At 35.0% G+C, this 24391-nt stretch overlaps 1 pseudogene; it reads right to left on the bottom strand.

The window, feature by feature from the left end:
- Positions 1-2248: 2248 nt before the first annotated feature.
- LOC123326911 lies at positions 2249-2380 on the bottom strand (annotated as a pseudogene).
- Positions 2381-24391: the final 22011 nt, after the last annotated feature.

The raw sequence follows: 24391 nt of genomic DNA, 5'->3' as shown, positions 1-24391 counted from the left end.
TATATATATATATATATATATATATATATATATATATATATATATATTTTGTCTGGGTTCTTTTAGCACAATTATTGGAAATTCATGCTTTGTTTTATGTTTATCAAAAGTCCATTCCTTTTTATTGCTGAGCAGTGCTCCATTGTATGTATGTACCACAATTTGTTTATCCATTCTCCCAGTGGTAGATATTTAGGTTGCTCTAGTATTTGGCTATAACAAAGAAAGCTGCTATGAACATGCATGTACAATTTGCTGTATGAACATATACTTTCTTTTCTCTTGGGCAAATATCTAGGAGTAAAATGGTTGGATCACATTGCAGAGTAAATTTAACTTTTTGAGAAATTATTGGGTGTTTAACAATTTTACTTTCCTACCAGTAGTACATGAGAATTCCAGTTTTTCCATAATCTCCTCTACATGTGGAAAGTGCAGTCTTTTTAGTTGGAGTCATTCTGATCCACCTGCCTTATTTACTTATTTACTTACTAATTATTTATTTATTTATTTATTTATGAGAGAGGATGGCAGAGGGAGAGGGAGAGAGAGTATCCCAAGCAGATTCCGCACCCAGTGCAGAGCTGGACATTGGGCTTCATCTCAGAACCCTGATCCAAAATCAAGAGTCAGAGGCTTAAACAACTGAGCCACCCAGGCACTCCTACCTGCTATTTTTAAATGATATTGACATTTAAGCAATCATTTATTTATTTATTTATTTTGGTAGTGTCAGTATTCAAACTGGGGAAATATTAGGCAAAAAATGTTGAAAGGATAAAGTCTTCCTTGGTTACGTTATATAACATTTTTTTTTATATTTGATAATGTCATGAACATTGTATTTCAGGGTTTTCCAGTTAAAATGACAACTCTTGAGGTAGAGAAAATGTTATTTATCAGTCTTCTTTTTATGGCCTTAGTGAAGTTTTATAATTTTCATATTCAGTTCTTGTGTATTTTGTTACTCTATTTTTAGGTATTTTAAGTTTTTGTGAATATGATTTTTAAAAAACATTTCAATATATGTTTTATATATTTTTAAAAGGTTGTTGATTGTTTATAGGAATACTTTCTTATCCAGCCTCTTTGATAAACTCATTTCTTTCAATAGCTTATAAATTTACTTATATTTTCTATGTAGGCAGTCATTTTGTCTGTCAATGACATTTTTTTCTTCCTTTCTAATTCTATACCTCTTATTTCCTTTTCATATTTTATTACATTGCGGTTAAATGCTTTTTGAAGTGACAGATTATTAAGGTTCTCTCCTTAGTGTTCATTTTGGATCAAAATGGTGCACTTTGAAGACATGAAGTCTAGTCTCTGATACTTACTATTTATATAACCTTGAGCAAGTAACTTATTTAAACAAGCCTCAGTTTCCTCATCTGAGAATAAGGATAATAAAAATGTTTGCAAATCCAATTTACTGGGATTCTGTGAGGATCAAATTAATTAAAATACATGCAAGCAATTTTTAAACTGTGAATCGACATGCAGGGATTAAATTACTTGCCCATTATGGAGGGGCTAATGTATCTGTTTCTTTGGAGTTGTTTTAAGGGGGCTATGTTATCCCTAAAAGCTTATAAATATATACTGGCTTGTCAAGAACTTATGTCTTTTTATTTAGTGATTAGTTCAGAGCCAACTATAAGAAAATTTAGGAGAAATTAATATAAATAATAAGAAAATCATATCAGTTTGGTGTTTCAGCAAAAAGATGAAAATTTTAGAAAAAGTAAACCACATTAATAAAGGTATTATTTTTTGTGGGAGTGTTTTTGAGAGTAAGACATTGCCTTAGTTTAGAAATTAGATCATATAAACACCTGAAATATGAAGTCTGAACATATATAGTGAACAAAATGATCATCATTGCATTTATATTTTGATAGTCTGTAAGAGGTCTACATATAGCTAGATGCATATTTTAAAGTAATTTTTTCTTTTCGTAAGAAAAAGATATATACAAGAAATATTTATAGCCAACATACTCATAAGACTGGCCATCAAGAAACTGTTCTGATCTTTGAAGTAAGACTTGTATTCTGATCATTGAACATTCACTCTTGTTGATCAAAGGCAAACCAGTTATCAAAAGAAGAAAGAAAAACTAGGTCAAAGGTGAAAAACAAAATGGGGAATAAACTAAAAGAAAGTATCTCTCATTCCTAGCTCATTAGTTAATCATGTGTTTTTTTAAAAAAATATTTTAAATGTTTTATTCATTGTAAGATACCATGTATTATACTAGTTTTCGTCAATTTAGACCCAAGAACAGAATTCATGGTGATCTATATTAGTAAACAATGATTAGCAATAATCGCGCCTCAGATAAACCTCATTGGCTACGATACTGCCACTGCGCATTTGAAATCTGACAGTCAAATGGAAGGAATATTTCATAATAGTGGAAATGAGGTAATCTTGCAACTCTGAATTTACCCAGAATTTATAAATTATTTACTGATAGCTATTATATATATTCATGCGACATGGATAAATAATTGAACCCTAACTTTAACATTGTGTATATGTATTCAATGCCATGGTAGAGACTGTCTAGTAATTTGCAAATGGTTCTGATCTTGAGCGCTAGAAATCCTAAATCTTCCCTGAGTTTGAGCTATTCCTGACTTACTCAAAGTGGATGTGTGAAGGGTGCCTGGATGACTCAGTTGGTGGAACATGCAATTCTTGATCTCCCAGTTGTGAGTTCAAGCCCCATGTTGGGTGTAGAGTTAACTTAAAAAAAAAAAAAAGTGGATATATGAGTGTGTGTTGTGGGAAGGAGGAGAGGAGAAAGGGGATATTGAGAAGGTGTCCTGATGGGGAAGTCATTGATCACAGACCAGGGTATGGCTCCCACCTGCACTGTCTTGAGTCTGGGATATGGAGAATGCCATGTAGCCATGGCTTGGATATTGACCTTTAATGATTGTAGATTAATGAGGAGACTGGAGCTACTTGCTGAAGGATGTTATTTTAGGAGAATCCTAAACAAAGCTTCATTATAAGCAAACTACAGAGTATTGTATGTCTTCAGTCTTTTCTATTATTTCCTACAATTCATTGTGACCTAACTTCTCTCAGTCTTTCATCTGCCTCATTTTTATCATTTATTGGCTTTCATCCCCATGTCTCTCACTACTGTGAAGAGTTCTGCACAGGGTTGAGAATTTTCTTTTCCACTCTGCATTCTTATCTCTGTCCTTGTGCTTGACTCATACAAAAATGGACTAAAATTTCCTGAATCACTTCAATTTTATTGAGTTAAATCTTCAGTTCATTTCAGCCATGGATCAACCACTGTCCTTCTTTAGGTCATGCCAACATTTTGAACAACTGAATATCTTTAACAAGTCCCCTCATCATCATTTCCTTGATTTCATATCTTTCACTCCTTCATTCTTCCAACATCCTTTACTTTCTAAAGGTATTTGTTCTCCTCATTATGACTTTTGATCTTTTCATTTTTTTTAGTTCTCTTAATATGTTTCCTGCTCTATGCCTTAGATTATACCATTCTTTCTGTTCAGAATATTATATCTCTATTGAGATATTCTTCATTATCTAAAGATCATTCTGAATGGCACATACCTGAAGTATTCTCTGATTTCTTTAGTTACAATAAAAAGAAAAGAAAACAAAAGAAACCTTTACATTTACAAGGTGCTTTCTTCTACAATATTTTATTTTGCTATCACAATAACCTTGTGAGGTTTCATGCTGCTGTTTTATCCATTTTACAGAGAGCTAGGTGGCTGGTCTACAGATGAGGTTTTACTCCTTGTTCAGTGCTCTTTCTGCTAACACAGTCCTGCCAGAACCAATTTTCAGAACTTGTTTAGTGTATTATTTGCATGATTCAGTGATACTTAACATACAGTAGTTTATTATGTAGTTATTTTTATACATGTAAGAGCTCCTGCTTCTATTTTTTAAGCTCTAGATAATGTCTTAATTTCCTTTAGAGTCCCAAAACAACTGCCCCAGTGCCTTAAACATGGAAGATGCTCAATATATATTTGTTGAATACATGAACAAATTAATTATAGGACACTACAAAAGATAGAGTGTTGGAAGCCAGAGCCAGGATGCAGAGCAACATGCTTTCACAATACTATTTTGTAAGGAAAACAATTGAGGCTTAAAGAGGGCAAAAGGTTTCTTGGGGTCACATCACAAATTAGGAACAGAATTAAAAAGAAAATGAAGAGGCCCTGAGGTTCCACTCTGCTGCTTAGTCACTGAATCTTTCTTCTTTTCAGCTTTCAGTCATGGCTCTCTGTCTAGATTGAAAAAAAAAAGATTCGTTTATGGAAAATGGTGCATATAGTGTGACGGGGAATGAAAGTCTGGCCCCACAACATTTCCATATGCCCTTAACAAGATCAGCTGTGTTTAGCATCTTTCTTTATCAATTTTGCCCACTTCATGATCTTTCAGGTTAAAATATGGTCCTTACTTCAATAGATTCCCATAAATATGGGATATTATGAAGATTAGTGATGCAAGACACATAATATCCTGCAAGTTCCACAGAAGAAAGGTATTACATAAATACAAAGCATGATTATTTTTTCCACTAGCAACAGGACTAAGCTTACCAACACATAGTTCACGCGCTGCTGAGCCACCAGCAGATGATATACACTTTTTCCTGTACGTGGATTAAAGTGGCAAAAATTTCCCTTGGGATATTTGGACCATTTACTACACTTAAGGTATTTTTTTTTTCTGGGGGTGGGGTGGGGTGGGTGGTGTGTTAGTGATAGAGCAAAAGAGTTAGAAGTGAGATTAATTTCAGATCAAAACATGTATAGAAGGCCAAACAGGAAAACAAGTATAAAGAAATAAGTACAAAGCTAATATCAACATGTAAAAAATGTGGCTTTGTTTGTCCCTTACTTGCATTTCTTGTGATGTTGGATTTATTCTGAAACAGAGTATTATCAAAAACATTGAATTCAGTCATACTTCAATAGAAGAACAATTGTGAGGTCTAATTTTTGGAGAATCCTCTGTATCAATGGAGAAATGATATAATTTAGAGTTGGTTAGAGGAAACATTATTTTATTAAAATAGTTTTGCATGAAATCAGTGATATCATTTAGTTGTTGTGATTCACACTTCTCATGTCTGGAAGCAAGGTGATTCCATGACTTAAAGATCAGATAATAATATCAAGCCGTAGAAAACGTGATCATTTTTTGTTTCAGTTTTGTTTAATGTATATGCAAATATTTTATATGAGCTAACTTCATACCTCATGTACAATGAAAAAGGTATCCTTCCACAATCTGATGACCTGGTTTGATGGCTCCAGGAAGTGAATAACTATAGAATTTATTGCCAGCAAGATTAACTCAACATTGACTAGGAAAAATGAAACTCATTATCTGACAAAGACACGCTCCTGAAATTAGGGTAGTGAATACTAAATATCTTTATATATCTAGTTCGTATGTTCAGTGATCTGGACATATAGTTGCAGCTAACTAATTCTGGCATGCTCATGGAAAAGCTAAGCATTTCAGAATCATCCAACCCTTGGAAGTGGTACTAAGGTTTTTTTCTGTGGACAGTAGGAAGAGTCTGATTCATATAATTCCCGGGTTGATATTAGATAATTCTATGGTGTGAATTGGTGGGATCTCACTTGAATACTTGTCTAATTACTGAAGGTGAATGCCAGTTGTTCTCTGAGAAAAGATCTGGCTTTCCTTCTCTTCCATGAGTTGGCAGGTGGGCCTTCCATGGAAAAGCATCTTGGATAAACTTTTCAGGCCTCATAAAAATTATAGCAGTTTTGCCTGCTCATCTAGAATCTAAGGTCTCCTTATTTTTCTGGAGCAAGTTATGCCTTTTCTAAGACATGTGTCAGATTTTTATTCCTGACCTGTGTATTTCTGCTAAGGAATCTGATGCTCAGGGACATGAAATAAGTTGTCAAATATATTTCAAATTCAAATTGAAACAGATTGTCAAATCTGGATCTCCTTGATTCCAAAGCCTGTGATCTCTCCCAGGTGCTACCCTTCATCTAAAGTTGAATGTGAGAAGTGATTTTTTTGAGAGACATTAGTCCAAGGGCTTGTCCTCCATCAACTTCTGTGGATACTCAGGTATTATCACTGGATCTAGTTTGAAGAAAGAATGACAATAAGATCCACTTGCATTAACTTAGACTGGGTGGAATTACTCTTTCTGCCTCTAGCTTTTATTGGAAGAGATCCCAAGAAGCAGCAACATTCGGTCTATTTCTTTCTCAGGGGTTTCAGATTAAATCCCACAGGAGAACGTCTTTTAGAATTTAGAGACTAGGTGTTAGAATTTTCTTCTGTGAGTAATTTATGTGCTTTCTACTTTCAGTTAATATGAACTATACACCTTTACAAGTTTCTTTTCTGCATTGGCTATCACAAAGCTCAGAGTTAAATTGGATATTTTGACATGAACCATATGATGTTTTTAGTTAGAATATTTATTTTTTTTTCTCCTCTCCTTGGTCCTTGTTTTCTAATTTATTGAGTGTATTTTGCATGTTATTAATTTCAACCATCTCAGTTCCTGTCAATAAATAAGAGTAAAGACCTGTATAAAGAGAACAGAATTTAATCCTTCTACCTTTTATCTTCTTATGCTCTCTTCAAGAGACATTAAATGCTGTACAATGAGAGAAGAGGATCTGAAGTCTAGGTAAAGATACTAGGGAGAATGACCATGTTGAAGAAGAATCTAATTAAACTCATCCAGTGCTTTTTGAGTACAGACTATGTGTTAGGCACCATGGGGTATTACAAGCATTAATATAAATGTAAACATAGCCTCTGACTTTTACAACTCACAGACTAGAAAACAATAAATAATGGCACAGTATATAATTAATTTTATAAAAAGATAAAAAAGCCCAAATTAAATGAAAAATCTCCAGAATGTTTTATACCACAGTGACATTTTATTTTATTTTATTATTTATTTATTTTTTTTTATAAAGATTTTATTTATTTATTTGAGAGAGAGAGACTGAAAGAGCACATGAGAGGGGGGAGGGTCGGGAGGGTCAGAGGGAGAAGCAGGCTCCCTGCCGAGCAGGGAGCCCGATGCGGGACTCGATCCAGGGACTCCAGGATCATGACCTGAGCCAAAGGCAGTCGCCTAACCAACTGAGCCACCCAGGCGCCCCACAGTGACATTTTAAACATGAAAACATGCAAGAAAGTAACTTAAAGCTTTTATTCTTGAAACTATACAGTAATCTATTCTAATGGATGATTAATCTTGTGTTCCATTGACAACATACTAAGCACAGGCAGTTGCATTTATATTGCAGCCAGTGGATTGTGTATCATTTCTGGCATACCAACCTACCCTCTTCTTCTGTATTCAAGAACGCAGATAGGAATGGAATTGGGGATGACATTATTTTAGGAATAATCTGGAATCTGGTCTCATTTATGAGCCAAGACAATCATTTGCAAACCACAACCTAATGGTAACTACAACACGTCAAGAAAATTGCTATGCCACATTAAAATGGGGTCAAAATTAAAAGGTTTTAGTTTTCACCTAGTTTCTAATTCTTAGTACTTTATTGATATGAAAAATACTTGATCACTATCTCTCTTAAGGTGTCTTTAGGCTTCTCTAACCACTTCTCATGTCTTATTTTTATTGCTAAACAACTCAATTCCCAGCTATTAACTCCTAGTGTTAGTAACAAACGGAAGACAAGACTCTACTAACATCTATGGACTTATGAGCTTTCATTCTAAATTAGACACATTGATTGCCTATACAATCAATTCATTAGAAACCAGGTCTTGTTTCACTTGATTTTATTAACAGTAAGGAAATTAGGACTGTTAACCATGAAATGTATTACTTTTTGAATTTGACAAAACCTTTAATGCTCTTGTGACCCTCAGGATTTTTGATATCTCTGAAATTTCTTAGTTATAGAATAACTAATACATAATTTTAGCCTAACATATAAAATTTTCTAATTATACATATCTGGCTAGGGTAACAGGTATATGATTTTGTTTAGGCTTTTGGAAAATTTTTGCCCGTTGCTGGGATTGAGGTGTGCTCAGAATCACTCAGGGGCCTAGGCTGATGGAGTCTCTATTATCTTATATCTCCATTTCAACATGAGCCTTCAAGGTTTGCCATTGTAATCATGGAGAATCATCACCTGCTTTTAAATGGTTCCATCTAGAAGTGACCTATCACTTCCACTCACATTTCATTTGCTGAATCAAGCCACATGGTTATGACAAATTTAAAGGGGCAAGGAAGCTTATTTCTCCTGCAAGCCCAGGAAAGGGAGGAGCATTAGTAAGATATATCACACTTACGGAATTTGACTGTGGCATCAGTGTGTGGATATTAAAAAGACAAAGCAGGAAAGAATGTCCAATGGAAAAAGACAGTCTCTTCAACAAATGGTGTTGGGAAAATTGGACAGCCACATGCAGAAGAATGAAACTGGACCATTTCTTTATACCACACACAAAAATAGACTCCAAATGGTTAAAAGACCTAAATGTGAGACAGGAGTCCATCAAAATCCTAGAGGAGAACACAGGCAGCAATGTCTTTGACCTCAGCCACAGCAACTTCTTCCTAGAAACATCGCCAAAGGCAAGGGAAGCAAGGGCAAAAATGAACTATTGGGACTTCATCAAGATAAAAAGCTTTTGCACAGCAAAAAAATCAGTCAACAAAACCAAAAGACAACCTACAGAATGGGAGAAGATATTTGCAAATGACATATCAAATAAAGGGCTAGTATCCAAAATCTATAAAGAACTTATCAAACTCAACACCCAAAGAACAAATAATCCAATCAAGAAATGGGCAGAAGACATGAACAGACATTTCTGCAAAGAAGACATCCAAATGGCCAACAGACACATGAAAAAGTGCTCAACATCACTCGGCATCAGGGAAATCCACATCAAAACCTCAATGAGATACCACCTCACACCAGTCAGAATGGCTAAAATTAACAAGTCAGGAAACGACAGATGTTGGCGGGGATGCGGAGAAAGGGGAACCCTCCTCCACTGTTGGTGGGAATGCAAGCTGGTGCAGCCACTCTGGAAAATAGTATGGAGGTTCCTCAAAAAGTTGAAAATAGAGCTACCATATGACCCAGCAATTGCACTACTGGGTATTTACCCCAAAGATACAAATGTAGGGATCCGAAGGGGTACATGCACCCCAATGTTTATAGCAGCAATGTCCACAATAGCCAAACTATGGAAGGAGCCAAGATGTCCATTGACAGATCAATGGGTAAAGAAGATGTGGTATATATATACAATGGAATATTATGCAGCCATCAAAAGGAATGAAATCTTGCCGTTTGCAACGATGTGGATGGAACTGGAGGGTATTATGCAGAGTGAAATAAGTCAATCAGAGAAAGACAGTATCATATGACCTCACTGATATGAGGAATTCTTAATCTCAGGAAACAAATTGAGGGTTGCTGGAGTGGTGGGGGGGGTGGGAGGGATGGGGCAGCTGGGTGATAAGCATTGGGGAGGGTATGTGCTATGGTGAACGCTGTGAATTGTGTAAGACTGTTGAATCACAGACCTGTACCTCTGAAACAAATAATACATTATATGTTAAAAAAAAAAAGAAGAAGAAGAAGATAGCAGGAAGGGAAGAATGAAGGGGGGGAAATCGAAGGGGGAGGCAAACCATGAGAGACGATGGACTCTGAGAAACAAACTGAGGGTTCTAGAGGGGAGAGGGGTGGGAGGATGGGTTAGCCTGGTGATGGGTATTAAAGAGGGCACGTACTGCATGGAGCATTGGGTGTTATATGCAAACAATGAATCATGGAATGCTACATCAAAAACGAATGATGTAATGTATGGTGATTAACATAACATAATAAAAAAAAAGAAATAGAAAGCTATGTTGAAATAATTTATGTGTATTTTAAAGTACTCTTAGAAATCTATCTATATCATATCACAGAAAAAAGAAAAAGTATGATACTATCACAACCTACTACTACCTGTTGGATGTTTGTGTGTCTTCCTTGGGAAAAAGTCTATTTGGTTTCTTTGGCCTTTTTAAAATTAGATTTTCTATTTGTTTTTTGCTAGTGAGTTTTTGAAGATCCATCAGATATATGGTTTGTAAATATTTTCTCTCATTCCATAGCTTGCCTTTTCATTCTGTCGATTGTTTCCTTTGTTGGGCAGAAAATTTTTAGTTTGATAAAGTTTCACTTGCTATTTTTCTTTTGTTGTCTATGCTTTTGGTGTCATATCCCAAAATAAGCTTTGCCAAGAAAATGTCAAGGAGCTTTTTCCTTATGTTCTCTTGTAGGAGTTTTATGGTTTCAGGTCTCACATTTAAGTCTTTAATACATTTTTATTTGATTATTTGATTATTATATATGGTACAATTTAAAGGTCCAATTTTACTCTCTTACATGTGGATATTCAGTTTTCCCGACACCATTTTCTGAACAGACTGTCCTTTCCATATTGTATACTCTTGGAACCCTGTGATAGATTAATTTACAATGCATGTGTGGGTTTATTTCTGGACTCTCAATTCTATTCCATTTATATATGTGTCTCTTTTTATGTCAGTACCACACTGTTTCAATACTATAGCCCTGTAATCTAGTTTGAAATCAGGAAGTATGATGCCTCCAGCTTTGTTCTTCTTTCTTAAGATTGCTTTGGCTAGTCAGCATCTTTTGTGGTTCCCTATGAATTTTAAGATTTTTTTTATTTTTATAAAAAATGCCATTGGAATTTTGATAGGAATTGCATTGAATTTGTAGATAGCTTTGAGTTAGTATGGACATTTTCACAATATTAATTCTTTCCATCTAAGAACATGAGATAGCTTTCCATTTGTTTCTTTTTCATTTTCTTTCATGTCCTACAATTTTCAGTGTATGTATCTTTCATTTCCTTGGTTAAATTTATTCCTAAATATTTTATTCTTTTTAATGCTATTGTAAATGAATTATTTCTTAATTTCCTTTTTGAATAATTCATTATTAATGTATAGAAAAACAACTGATTTTTGTATGCTGATTTTGTGTCCTGCAATTTTACTGAATTTGTTTGTTAGTTCTGGTGGAGTACTTAGGGCTTCTTATATGTTAAGACATATTATTGGTAAACAGAGACAGATTTACTTCTTCCTTTCCTATTTGGATGCCTTATTTCTTTTTCTTGTCTAATTGCTCTGGCTAGAACTTGCAGTATTGTGTTGACTAAAAGGGGTGAGAATTCTATACCTAATTTGTTGAGAGTTTTTATCATGAAAAAATGTTGAATTTTGTCAAATGTTTTTGCATTGATTGGGATGATCATATGATTTTATTCTTCATTCTGTTAATATGATGTATCACATTTATTGATTTGCATATGTTGAACCATCTTTGCATCCCAGGGATAAATCCCATTTGATCTTAGTGAATGATCTCTTTTTATGCACTACTGAATTTAGTTTTTTGTATTTTGTTTAGCATTTTTACATCTAGGTTAGTCAGAGATATTGACCTGTAATTTTTGTTGTTGTGTGTCCTTACCTGGCTTTGGTGTGGGTGTAACGTTGGTCTTGTTAAATGAGTTTAAAAGTATTCTCTCCTCTTCAAGTTTTTGGAAGCATTTAGGAAAGATTGGTATTAATTTTCCTTTAAATGTTTGATACAATTCACCTGGGTGGGTGCATGGGTGGCTCAGTCAGTTAAGTGTCTGCCTTCGGCTCAGGTCATGACCTCAGAATCCTGGGATCGAGCCCTGTGTTGAGCTCACTGCTCTATGGGGAGTCTGCTTCTCTGTCTGCCTCCCTTTCCCCCGCTTGTTCTCTCTCTCAAATAAATAAATAAAATCTTAAAAAAAAAAAAAAGAATTCACCTGGGAAGCCATCTGGTCCTGGGCTTTTTCTGTTGTTGTTATTGGGAGGTTTTTGTCATTGTTTAGCATTGCTGGCCATTGTGAATGCTGAAAGTTATAAAAGCATCAACAGCTATAGCTCCTAAATCTGCAAAACAGGAATAATTATTTCCACTTCAAAGGTTTTTTTTGTGAGATATATATTAGATCTTATATACAAAGAATCTAACAATGCTTGGTACAAATGTCTGTTTCTTTGTCCTTGAATGATTTAATAAATGAAGTCTACTTTTTATTCTTCATTCTCATTATTACTCTCACAACTTGGACTATATAATTTTCTGAATTATGCCAAGATTTGGTCTATCATTTCAGAATACTCCCCAATCCCAGTCTGGCTTTAGCCCAGTAGTACTTAATTGGGGTCAAATTTCCCTCCAAGTAATGTTTGGCAATGCCTGGGGACATTTTTAATTGTCACAACTAGGAAGTGGAGGGATTACTACTGGCGTTGAGTAGGTAGAGGTCAGGGATGCTGCCACACATTATATAATGCACAAGGCAGCCCCCAGCAACAAAGAATTTTCTGATCCCAAGTGCCAACACTGCCCTGTAGAGAAACCCTGCTTAGCCTAATTACCTGGTTTTAGCTCTGACTTCTCTGATATGTTGGCAAGTGGTTTTGAACTGTCCCTCCACTCTACTTCTTTAATCTCCTCTGATAGTTCTTAGAGTTTTCTCTCCTTCTGTAGCTTGAAGAGAGAAACCAAGTCTTATTTGTCTTAGTATTTCCCAGAGGAGATTCAGGTCTTAAACTTAAGAAAATCTGAGTTGGTATTTACTTAATACATGATTCTGGGCGTTACTAGTATATGAAAATAAAATTGTTTTAATAGTATTTTTTTTAAATTTGAGAGATAGAGCATGCACCTGTGAGTGGGGGTGGGGGGTGGGGCAGAGGGAAAAGAGAGAGAGAGAGAGAATCTTAAGCAGGCTCCACACCCAAACACAGAGCCCAATGTGGGGCTCAATTTCACAACCCTGAGACCATAACCTGAGCTAAAATCAAGAGTTGGAGGCTTAACCAACTGAGCCACCCAGGCACCCTGAAAATAAAATTGTTTTATAAATAATTGTATTTTTTCAGGATATTTAGCTTTGAGCTTTTGAGGCTCGGAGGATTGCTGTAATAGTAAAAATGAGGGTGCATGCCCACACATGTCTTTCTTCAGACAGGAAAAATCGTTTTTTTTTAAAAGTGAATTTGACACACAGGAGAGAAATAAAGTGTGATTAAATAATCAAAGAAAAAGAATGAGTTTCCTTTGCATAAACATAGATAAAAATAAATACAATGTTTATCTGTGCCTTTATTAAGTAATGACTTTAGGCATTTTTTGTAAAGTTAATATATAATATACTAACTTTTATTAATATATAATTATGTTGTCATGTGAATTTTATATTTCATAAGCTATTCTGTTACTTTTGCTTTTTGTTAAGCTATTCTGTGCCTACTCGGTATTTTAGTAATAATAGGATCATAGGATTTTAGCTTGTAAACATATATAGTATTTTTTTTTTCCAACTAGGAGTCAGTATTTTTACCAGCTTCTCTTTATAGTTCTAACTTGTCTTATTTTTTTGCTCCAGGGACATTCCCTTCTCATTCAAATGGGAGATAAGAAACTTTCAAAGTGATATTCTACAATTAGAAAATTGAGAATGGAAAATCTTATGAAAGCAATTTCTGTGTGATGATTTGTATGGAAACCAGATTTGAGATGGTTGAGAAGTGAGGGGGAAATGAGGTAATGGGGACAATAATAGACAATTCTTTTGATAAATTTGACCATCTGAGGGGAAGAGAGAGCCTGGGAATAGCTAAGGGGCAGAGAGGTGGAAGGAGAATTTATTTCTTCAATGGAGAGAATTTGCTATGTTTTAATCTACCAGTGTCTATATATTTTTGAGTCATTTCACTTCCATTATGCCATCTGGAAACCTTTTCAGTTTAAAGTTTTTACACATTCTTCAACATTCCATTAAAATTTTAATGCAAATTATATGAACCAATCACACTCAGTGATTAAAATTGTTGCAGATACAGCACAAATATATCTTAACTGATTCTAATAACAGCACTGATTATTATTGTTACATAACTTTTGGTTCATGTGTTAAGTTTGATTTTCCCAACTTATAAGCTTTTATAGGCATGTTTCCTCTTTATATTTGGTAGTATATTTAGTAGTGTTCACTGAAAAAATATTGTTGAAGACATAGTCTCTTACACGGTATTAGGAGTCTTTTTTTTTTTTTTTTTAAGATTTTATTTATTTGAGACAGAGAGGGAGAGAGCATGAGTGATGGGGAGGGGTAGAGAGATAGGGAGAAGCAGATTCTCTGCTGAGCAAGGAGCCCGACCTGGGGCTCAATCCCAGAACCCTGAGACCATGACCTGAGCTGAAGGCAGCTGCTTAACCGACCGAGCCACCCAGGTGCCCCTTATGGAGTCTTCTTAATAAAGCCATGCCAAACAAATTTTTGTCAGATGTCAGTTCCACAGAAAGTTTTATTAAAGTAAACTGCCTATAAACTTTGCATCTGATTATATTTTCTTCTTGGCTCTGGCTGCTTGAAAGGTCAGCCTCTGATCCAAATATAGGTCCACTTATAGGATTAACATTAGAGCTTATTGTATGAATTCCATTAATACTGTTTCTTATTACTGGCCTCCTCTTTGTTTTCTACCTTATTTAACTTCACACCCATTTCTACATTAATTTTGTTCCTTATTTTATTGTATGTTTTCCAAATAATTTGTTGGAATTATTTGGAGTACAATAATAAATTATAAAGTGAAATTATAATATTAAGGATAAGTTTTTTTGCATGCCTATAGGTCTTAATGACTTATATGCAGTGGCCATGCAATAAACATTTATTCCTGTTGATGATGTTAATGATAACTCTATAAAGTGAGAAAAATTCTACTGATCAGTAGGATTGAATACATGAAAGACAAACCAAACAAATAAACGAATGACTTAACAACAAAACACACCTCAATCTGGATTCTTTTTTTAGTTTTCTAAAACAAATGAAAATTTTTAGTTCTAGTCATTGTCTTCTTACAGGGGGGTAGGTGTTACACATGCTACCAAGATAAATTTCTTTCAGTGACACCTTTCTCCTAAATTGCATAAAGTGTTTTGGATTAGGGGGCTCCTGGGTGAATCAGCTGGTTAAGCATCTGCCTTTGGCTTAGGTTATGATCTCAGGGTCCTGGCATCCAGCCCCAGGTCAGGCTCTGTGCTCAGTGGGGAGTCTGCTTCTCCCTTTCCCTCTGCCCCTCCCCCTACTCGTGCATGCTCTCTCTCTCTCAAATAAATAAATAAAATCTTTTAAAAAAAGCTTTAGATCAGGAGATATATCTGGATTTTTTACCTTTGTTGCTGTTGTTTAGGACCTTGCTAATGGAAGGTTGTCTCACAGATTATTATTATGTTTTGGCATAATCTGATAACTGGTTAGAAATGAATGTTCTTGGGTCCCATCACCCATTTACTAAATCAATTTTCAGTTTAACAAGATTTGCAGGTGACTTGTATACACATTAGAATTTGAGAACCATTTATTCAGACGACTCTTAGGAGGCTTATGCTGACAGGCTTTAGGAGTAGGATAATTTTAGAAATACAGAATGGTGCCTCTAATTAATATTTAAATCTACTGGTACTCTAGTTTTATTTCTCCAGAATTTTCTAAAAAATACAGGCCAAAGTTGAAAATTGTGCTTTTAAAAAAATTTAATTTTGCTAAATCCAAAGTTGCCTTGTAATTAGCTTTAGACAGGTAGCAACAAAAAATCTATATAAATATACATGCAATCTGCCTCTATATCTGTAGGCAAAAAGACTCTTGAGTAGGTATACAATTAATGTAATATATATAGAGAATAGTTTCAGTGGCTAATTTGCATTTGTTCTCTCCACCAATACATTTTAGATAAACGTTTGCTGGAAAAGGACAGAGAGCTCTAGCTGATAACTTCATGGAATTAGTTTGATTAAAAAGGTTCTCTGTTATGACATTTATTTAGATCTGTCAATTTATCTACAGTTGATCCATGAACAACGTGGGGGTTAAGGGTGCTGACCCCCATGCAGTCGAAAATCTGTTTATAACTTTTGAATCCCCAGAAACTTAACTATTAATAGCCTACTGTTAACTGGAAACCTTACCAATTACATAAACAATCAATTAACACATATTTTGCATGTTACATATATTATACACTTATAATAAAGTAAGTGTTAAGTAAGAAATGCTATTAAGACAATCATAAGGAAGAGAAAATACATTTATGGTACTGTACTGTATTTTATCGATACTGCAACACTTTGCATGATGATGACAGTTTACAGATGAGGACACTTTATGTCATCTGTTTACAAGATGAATCATGTCAGTATCCACATCAATATTGTCTTACATGATACAAAACACTGTAGATATTATATGTATTATTAACACTAGGCCTCAAAAATGAAAAGATAATGTAAAAAAGAAATTCATAATTATTTACAGGTATAATGAATGATATGCACTGATAATGAAGAAGTAGCAATATGATTGCTTTATGGTAGCTTAGTCTATACAGTAATGAATGGATCATTCATGTAAGATTTTTATGGCATATAGTGTTACAGTCATACTCATAATACAGTATTGGAGACATCATATTCAACATTTCTAGTCTATGGGGTTTGTCTGTGATTTTTTTTCAAATTGGCAGAAATCTACAAAACTTTTACAATGTATTTGTTGAAAAAAATCCACTTATAAGTGGACCTGTATGGTTCAAACCTGTATGTTTAAGGGTCAACTGTACCTATCTATGTATCCATTTTTGTATCTGTCACCAAAAAAATTCTGTTATGATATCTTTGTCTATGCCAGTGTTATTTATATCTACATCTAAATATTTCGTATCAAAAGAGTGAATTTGTGGCTTTTTAGTCAATTCATAGATCATAGAACATTAAAATTGGAAGAAAGTGTAAGACGCACATCAATCCAGTCCCTTGTTTCCATTGTAGATCTGAATCTGTTATTCCAAAATTTTCAGATTATAAAATCCATCTGAACCACTGTGTTCTGGAATCTGTATTTTAATAGGCTTCTAAGGTAATTCTTATGAATGAGGTATGTTTGGGAAACATTGAAATCAGTGAGTTAATGGGTGTATAAATTATTCTCCTTTTAGAAAAAAAAGCTCACATAATATTGAAATTAATATTCTATTCTTTCTAATCATGTTTTTAATATGAATTTAGGGTTAAGTCTAAATTTAGTATTTGCAAACTCTATATTCAGCATTTTATATTTCAGAAGAATCAAAGCTTCTCTGAAAAGTTATAGAAATCAATCTTTTGTAGCTCACTTTCAGAGTTCTTTAATATATAAATTAAAAGATACAATCCATGTCATTTGTGAAAGTGGATATTTCTATGATTATTAAAATTGAAATTAAGAAAGGATATATTCTTAACACAAGCATTGGTGTGGAACATACCATTAGCTTGTTTACCATTTGCCTTGATTTTGACATCTGTATGCTCAGAGTTGGGGGGCTGCAGGGCTCCAATATTTGATCTTTATCTACAAATCTTGCAGGGAGACTTCAACTCAGCTGCTGAAAAATAAATGCAAAACAAGGAAGAGATTACAGTTGAGTTGGCTACTTAAAAAAAAAGATATAGTAATTATCTCTGTCCGTAACTTAGGGGTACACAAAATGTTTACAATAACTTGCTTGGCAAACTGGGCTTTCTCATATTCCTCATGGTTTAGGTGTCAAAACCATATGCTACCTATAATAATGGACTTTTCGAGGGCACAAAGCTATTCATATTCATGACATAGGATATGTTTACATGGGAGCAAAATGCTCTAACATCAGAATAAATCAGTAACATCTTAGAGTTCAAATTTCCATATGCTTCCTTGGCATAATAAAGAAGAAAAATTCCGATGTTGTGTAATACACTTTAATTAAAAACAGAACTTTTCGGGACACCTGGGTGGCTCAGTTGGTTAAGCAACTGCCTTCAGCTCAGGTCATGATCCTGGAGTCCTGGGATCGAGTCCCGCATCGGGCTCCCTGCTCGGCGGGGAGTCTGCTTCTCCCTCTGACCCTCCCCCCTCTCATGTGCTCTCTGTCTCCCATTCTCTCTCTCAGATAAATAAATAAAAAATCTTTAAAAAAAAAAAAAAAAAAAAAAAAAAAAACAGAACTTTTCTACAAATCATGGAAGTTCTCAAATAGTGCAGACAAATGTATCATTTTGTCATATCATAAACATTTATCATCATTAAGTAGAAATAAGGATAGAAGCTATCACACAGATATTGTGTGCTTTTTTTTGATCTCTGAACATACCCATTTATTTTAATCAATTAAAATCGGATTTGACTTGGATAAGGTTTTAGGAATTGTGCCATGTCAGACTGCATCAGGAGAAATTGAACTATGTTGTCTAGGTGATGCAGAGGTATCTGAAGCATTTAATTACTTTAATAATTATGAATGGAGGTTTAGTCCTTAGAAAAACATCTGATCATTTTTTTATGTTTGCAAAGTTATGCTCTTTAGGTTTCCTTTTATCAGAAATATTATAGTTTGTATCAATAGTTGATGATATCACTATTAAAAAGTCATTCCACAGTTATTTTGATACTTTTCAATGAAAAAAGGTCAGCAGCAGTGCATATAACTGAGAACTTTCAAAATAAGATCCTGACTATGATAGGGAAATATGAGTCCATCTATGCTTGTAAAGTAGAATTGCATTTTATGTGATGAATGACTTAATGTACATGTTGATTCTTTTTGGAAAAAAGTTATTTGAATTATTGAGAGATAGCCAGAATAACCAGGTTGCTTATAATTATTTTTGCAAAATATTCTCTTGTACAAATGTGGAAGAAATAATAAAATCAACGCATTTTTTAAAAATGGAAGTTTCAGGGGCTCCTGGGTGGCTCAGTCAGTTAAGCGGCCGCCTTCGGCTCAGGTCATGATCCCAGGGTCCTGGGATCGAGTCCCGCATCGGGCTCCCTGCTCGGTGGGGAGTCTGCTTCTTTTTCTTCCTCTGCCTGCTGCTCTGCCTACTTGTGCTCTTTCTCTCTCTGTCAAATAAATAAATAAAATCTTAAAAAAAAAGTGGAAGTTTCAGCCTTAAGTTACTAAAGGGACTATGAAAGAAGTGACCATCGGAATACTTCCTATTTACAAATAAAGCATGATTAAATTATATCATCTGAACCTAGGATTTAGTATTTGTCATCAAACAACTTCCTAGTTTAGGTTAAAATACTCTTGGATTTTCCCTCACTCTGAGAAAATAAGTAATAGAACTATAAATTTCATGTAAAAATGATAAGAAGAGTATATAGATACTTATTTTTAATAGTAATTGCAAATAGAGTAATAAAAATGAATATTTCAGATCTTCCCTCCAATAATACTATATATATTTCAAACATAAAAGGCAGGATTTTGTTTTAGACTTCCAAAGGGTAAACTAAGGAAAAGTGGGAATTGCAAAGCACACAGCTTCCAGTTGCATGGGTCTTATATTTCAAACCCATTAGCAGTAAAACTTCATTTTCACTACTGAAGGGGCACTTCACTCCTGAAGGCTGGAATGTGTTTTCTAAGTTAGCCAGGACAAAACATAAAGTTTTGTGCATATATATATTTATATATATATATTTTTGCATTACACTTTGAGTTGCACCTGGAAGTAAATAGCTAACTAGAATAGACTAATGATATGCTCAGTGTCGCCAACAGTTGTGGAGTAAGCATCTCTCCCTGTATGGGTTCTCCAGTGAACTCTTAAACCATTGGCTTTTAATTCAGGAACACACTCTGAGGAGCATGTCCCCTGCTCTTTATTACATTCCAGGGGCAGCTCCATCAAACTGCATCACTGCCGCTTAGCACAGCACTTACTCTCTCTAATAAAAAAACACTCCAGGTGTTATATTGAATGGATTATTATCAACAGAGGATTCCAAAATTTGGTTTATGCCCTACTCTTTCAAGATTCAGGGCAGCCTGAGGTCCCAGATGTGCTTTATGAGTGCCAACATGACATGTGAAAAAGATCTGGCCGGATGCATAAAGATGGTCAGTAGAGAGTTGTATTCTGACCCAACAACGTTCCATGTTGTTGGCTTAGGAAACAATTCCAGGAGATGGTTACTATGCCTCTTTGTGAAAATGGCATCAAAGGTAAAATAGTTGATAAAGGAAAAAGGAGAAACAATGACAGTAAGAGAGAAAGTAAGGGCTGAGTGACAGAAGACCAACAGGACCAACAGGATCAAGGAAATAATTCTTCAGCTACAGTAGTTTCCTTTAGAAAGGATCTAAGAAGTACCTTATTTCCTCATAGAAAGAAAACCAAGGACTTAAGAGAAGATCTAAATGATGGGACCCACATTCCCTACCAAGATTATTTAAGAAAAGTATTTTAATACCAGGTATAAAATAATCAAATCCTGAGAGGCTAGGCAGTATATATTTTTTTTAATGATAAATCTTGGGGTCAACAATAGATTTTTGTGTACATAATAATAATACTTTGAGGTCACAGACTAAACTCTAACATGATATACAGTGATCCCTTTCCTGCTGCCTCATTTCCTCTCTTACCTGTCTCCTCTTTTCAGTCTTTCCGTGTTCCTATTTTTATGTTCCATTAATGACGAAGATCCTATTATTCTCCACACATGCTTTTTGTTTTTTATTTCTCTCATCTCTGTGGCTTTGCATATCATCTCTTCTGTACTTGGAACTTCAGCCCCTTTTTTGTCTACCTAACACAAGCTCATTATTAAGGCTCAGATCAAGGGTTGCCTCTTCTAGGAAGCCTACCTTGATGTCCTCACTTCTGCTCAGCACATTTCTGAGTGACCCCTTAATACTCCCTGCATTTCTCCACCGCATTAGAGTTGTAGTTTTCTGCTGCATTTTGTCTTTCTTCTTAACTAGTCTCTGACTTACTTGACTGCAGACGCTGGATTAGATACATCATTTAAACCCATATTCCTACAATTTAGTGGATGTTCAGTAAAGAATTTTAGAAAGAATGAATGAAGTATCTTTAGTAAGTTACACAGATACAGGAAAAAGTGACTTGGGACATTTTATAAAGGAAAATATTTTTAGTGTCAGCTTGACAATAATTATGGGCTTCAATTAAAAACCTTTAATTGCTGGCTAGGCAAAGCTGGGGTAAGAAAGATGTTCTTGGTAGGGACAGAGATACTGAAATGACTATATTAACAGAACCAGAAAAGTTGAGATCTACTGCAATGAGTCATTCAGAAATTGTGAATTTCATTTCATTTCATATATCTTTAAAATTAAATAGTGTAGTTTCTGTCATTCATTCATATATTTATTTTTGAGAACTTATCATGAGCCTAGCATTATGTTACAATCTGGGGAAACCAGGATGGATATGGCATATGTTTTTTTCTTTGGGGGGCTCACAGTCTGGTTAAAGATGATATTGTGGCTTGCAGACAGTCCTACAGGGATGAAAGATTTTGAATGATAAGAATCTAGCCCAGTAAACGTAGAAAAATCTTTGAAGAGAAACAGACAATTTTAGTCAATCTGCACACTGAACTGTCAGAGACAGGGGAAGGATGATGGGAGAAGTTCTCAGGAGGCATCTACATGGACAAGAACTCTGATTTGTGCGATTTATTTCACTGGGAAGGACTTTAATGGAAGAAAGAGAAGGCAAACAGTGGAAAAGCCTGCCTGAGATGGAATATGGTGGTGGAGGTGAAAGGGTTACATCTTTGTTCTCTATAAGCTTGTGACACTGATCTGAACTAAGATGCACTTTCCTCATCTGTAGAGTGGGTACAAAGATGAGTAAAGTGTAAAAACCTTGGGCAAAGGCAAAGTATGAATCAGACAAAAGTGCAGCATTTTGTTTTGCTTTTTACAAATCAAGACAGGTTTTAGAATGTTTTTATGTCCAGGCTATAAATGCTCTGAAATATGAAAATGGATGTTGTTTGGCTTCTGCTGAGTTGCCCCTGACAGAAGACCCTCTGAGCCTCCCAGCCCAGGCAGAGCTGGTTGAGCTAGGCTCACTGAGCTCCAGAGCACAGCATGGCCTTCTCTTCTCTGCATTTGTAGCTTGAGGCCTTAACCTTTTATCATTATTTTAATGATGTTTTTATGTTTAATTTAACTGTTAATCACATTAACAGAGTTTTGACTAGTATGTCAGAGGGCTTGAAAACGGAGTTAAAGTGATTCTAAGAGCTAAATTTGTCAGGTCTGACATGTTTTAGTCAAGATGATCCAGTCAAGTGTAGAGATGTTAGAAAGATGGTGTGGGATGGTATTTAATTTATTCAGGACTTGAGGGGTGGAAATGGACTGGTAGTAGAGCTTGCTCCATAGTAGCAACAGTTAAGAGGATAATTTGTGGCTTGTCTTAAGGACATTAACCAAAGAAAACTGCCCTTAGAAAGCAACAAATTATATGTTATGCTTAAATTATTTTCTGAAGAATATGATCATATCAGAACATCATATAATTTAGGAGACATTAGTGAAATTCTATACTTCCCTTATATTGCATAAACCTATTATAGTAATGAAAGACAGGCACTCATTTTTCTATATTTAGAAATCATACCTTTAGGGGTCAAAGATTCCATTTGTGAGGTTTTTGCTAACAAACATTTTATTTTCTTAAAAAATTTTTATTACAAAATAGGTGTTAAAGCAAGAAAAATATACAATATAAAAATTAATCACTTTACTATTAGTATTTTGATATATATATTTTTGCTCTTTCTATGAATAATATTAGGATATCACAACTGCTGAAACAGATACCTCTGAAATATTAGTGGCTTAACACAATAGTTTATTTCTTACTCTGGAGGGGCTTGCCAGCAGTGGGAAAGCAGTGCTACCTCATGCTCTGCTCCATGTAGTCACTCAGAGCAGTGCCATCAATAACCTTGCTACTGAAGATTCCTGGCCACCAACCTCCAGCAAGGGAGAAGAGAGAGGATGGCCAGTGAGATGTTTATAAGTTGCAGATCATAAAATAGTGAACCAACATTTCTGCTTATACTAAGAAACGCTGGAGAGGAAGCAAGTTCAATGTGTACATTGTTTTTTTTGCCATCGCAAATACATATGTCAACAGGCTCACATTCTATACGTTCTGCTGTGTGGTATTGTCTATTTACCCAGCAATACATCTCAAACTTATTTTCTTGTGATTTATATCATTATTATTTGATTATACTACAATTTTGCACTTTTTTTTTTTTTTTTTTTAAAGATTTTATTTATTTATTTGAGAGAGAGAGAATGAGAGACAGAGAGCACGAGAGGGAGGAAGGTCAGAGGGAGAAGCAGGCTCCCCGCCGAGCAGGGAGCCCGATGCGGGACTCGATCCCGGGACTCCAGGATCATGACCTGAGCCGAAGGCAGTCGCTTAACCAACTGAGCCACCCAGGCGCCCACAATTTTGCACTTTTAAAAGTCAATTTCTTGTTAAACATTTTGGTTCATACCAGTTTTCATGAATGTTGGCAGTAGTCTGATAACATGCTTGCACTTTTGCATATTAACCTGATTATTTTCCTTAAAAAATTCCCAGAAGTAGAATCGCTGGGTCAAAGGGTATGTATCTTCAACAATAACAACAAAAAAGACTTGACACTTTGCTAAATTGCCTTCAGACATTTATATTCCCACCAGCAATGAATGTGCCAGTTGATGACATTTTTCTCTTGGATAATGGGGTCTGGAGATAGAAGCTGAAAATTGTACTTCCAGGATCCTTTTTATTTTATTTTATTTTATTTTTTTAAAGATTTTATTTATTTATTTATTTGACACAGAGAGACACAGCGAGAGAGGGAACACAAGCAGGGGGAGTGGGAGAGGGAGAAGCAGGCTTCCCTGCGCAGGGCTCGATCACAGGACCCTGGGATCATGACCTGAGCCAAAGGCAGACGCTTAATGACTGAGCCACCCAGGCGCCCCAGATCCTTTTTATTTTAGGGTGAATTAAAGAACTGGTCATCAAGTACTTGTTGAGCCTCTACTAAGTGACTGGCTTGAGCTATAGGGAATTCAAGAAAAGTAATTAAGTTGTTTTTATTGGGAAACAGTACTTTATTCTATATGCTTAACACTAAAAGGGAGTTTCAATTTCCTGCCTCTCTCCAATTCAGTAATTGAAGCTTTGGTCTTTACTGTGGCTATAGAAAAGAGTAAGAAGAGGTAAGGTGTTTCTTAAAATTCTATAACTAATTCAGATGAAAAAATAAGGTATTTAAATTTATTCTTTTTTTAAAAAATATTTTATTTATTTATTTGAGAGAGAGAATGAGATAGAGAGAGAGAGAGCATGAGGGGGGG

Source organism: Neomonachus schauinslandi, chromosome 1, assembly GCF_002201575.2.
Source record: "Neomonachus schauinslandi chromosome 1, ASM220157v2, whole genome shotgun sequence".
In the NCBI taxonomy this organism is placed as follows: domain Eukaryota; kingdom Metazoa; phylum Chordata; class Mammalia; order Carnivora; family Phocidae; genus Neomonachus; species Neomonachus schauinslandi.
The sequence above is the reverse complement of the archived record's forward strand: the minus strand, read 5'-3'. Positions and strand labels throughout refer to the sequence as shown.